The 1,894-nt window shown below is 37.4% G+C and overlaps 1 protein-coding gene across 1 annotated transcript in view; it reads right to left on the minus strand.

The window, feature by feature from the left end:
• Positions 1 to 1,228: 1,228 nt before the first annotated feature.
• Tob1 (transducer of ERBB2, 1) overlaps positions 1,229 to 1,894 on the minus strand; it is a gene marked incomplete in the record, with an annotated part of 3,946 nt that continues 3,280 nt past the window's right edge. Inside the window, 1 exon segment of the mRNA XM_008838384.3 lies at positions 1,229 to 1,892.

Genomic DNA, 1,894 nt, shown 5'->3' on the forward strand with positions numbered 1-1,894 from the left:
CCATGCCCAGTCACTTAAAAAAAACTTTTGGAAGGCAGCTATGCCTACCACTATACCATCAACACCACACCACCCTAGATTCTACAATTTGATGCACTATCAGTAACTAATTTGTAAAGCTCCCCAACCAGGTTGGATACCATCTGCAAAATACACACACACACACATACATACACATATTCCTGGGAAATAGAACAAATACTAATTTTAGCAACTTTTCCAACTGTGGATGATTTTAATCCTAAAATCTCTCTGGCTACAATGACTGAATTTTAAGGATTGGTAAAAAGACCTAAATATTTTCCTTTTAAGGGTAGGCTAGCTGCTTTGTTCAACCATTTTCTGAGCTATTCCTCTCACAAAAAAAGGGAAAAATACTGGTCTCCCTCTCTATATACATTTCAAACAAAGGTGCTCAGATTACGCAAATAACTCCATCTGACCACCTTGCAACTTGCTGTAAAATAGAGTGGGCGAGGTGGCGCATGCCTTTAATCCCAGCACTCGGGAGGCAGAGGCAAGCAGATCTCTGCGAGTTCAAGGCCAGCCTGATCTACATAGTGAGTTTCAGGGCAGCTGGGGCTACAGGGAGATGCTCTCTCAAAAAAAAACAAAACAAAACAAAAAGTTGACCAGCCTCAATATCCATTGCTGTCACTGGGGACAGAGTGATGTGGGTTGCTAAAAAAAATAAAGCTGCCTCGAGCATTGGTCAGTCTATCCTGATATGGACAGGACTTACTGGTATTTTTGAAAGTGTCTCCCTGTAGCCTCAGCTGGCCTGGAACTATGCAGACCTGTCTGGGACTTGATCTCACAGAGATCCACCTGCTTCTGCCTCCCAAGTGCTGGGATTAAAGGCATGCGCCACCATTCCCAGCTGGATAGGACTTTTTTAAAGACAGAGTCTCACATAATCCAGGGTACTCTTAAACTATGTAGCCATGGATAACGTTGAACTTCTCATTCTGTGATTATAAGCACCTATTACCACACCTGGTTTATGGGGCACCAAGGAACTAACCCATGGCTTCATGCATGCTAGGCAAGCACTCTACCGAGCTACATCCTAGCCTTGGCAACCCCACATCTGAGGCAAAAGCAGAGCCACTGCTTTCCATATTCCTTGACTCAAGGACTCAGATCTTCCTCTTCATTTGCTTTTACTGCCTAACTCCAGTCACAGTGTTCTAGCAAAGGTTTAAAAGCAAGGACCACACAATAGGCATTTTTAATTTTAAAGAATTTTAATACAAACTTAATATAAACTATTTCAGTCCCTCTTAACATGTAAGACACTGACTCAAAATACTTTTATACCATTTTTTTCAAGTATTGCACAATATAGGTACAAAATTAATATTTACGATTACATTTTCTTCCATAATATATAGCAAAAATCTTTAAACCTTTAACAGAAAATACATTTTTTTGAAAAAGCAAATATTCGTACATTTTAATTCCACCACTAAAGGAATATCCTGTACACAATTTTCAGAATAGTTGATGTCTGTAAGATGGATATTTTACAATTTCAGTAAAAAAAATACAACATGAAGCTGCTGTCACAGATCACTGTAGTAAAAAGATATAAATGCAATACCATGTCGTAGAAACAATATATATATATCCTCTGATATTTTACAAACTTTGTACTAAATTAAATTATACAATTAGAAAAGACCAATAAACCCACTTATTAGTGCCAATTTTTTATTAAAAAAAAAATCAGCCATGTCCTTGCTATATCTTAAATACTGTAAGAGGCCATATCTGAGAGTATACTTTAAAATATACAGTCAGTATAAAATAACTTTGTGCTTGGTTGGCAAATGAAAAATGATGCATGTTTTATTTTTTGTAACCAAGCTTGAATGTATGCTTACTATAAGCT

Source organism: Nannospalax galili, unplaced genomic scaffold (assembly GCF_000622305.1).
Source record: "Nannospalax galili isolate Female #2095 unplaced genomic scaffold, S.galili_v1.0 scaffold95, whole genome shotgun sequence".
Lineage (NCBI taxonomy): Eukaryota > Metazoa > Chordata > Mammalia > Rodentia > Spalacidae > Nannospalax > Nannospalax galili.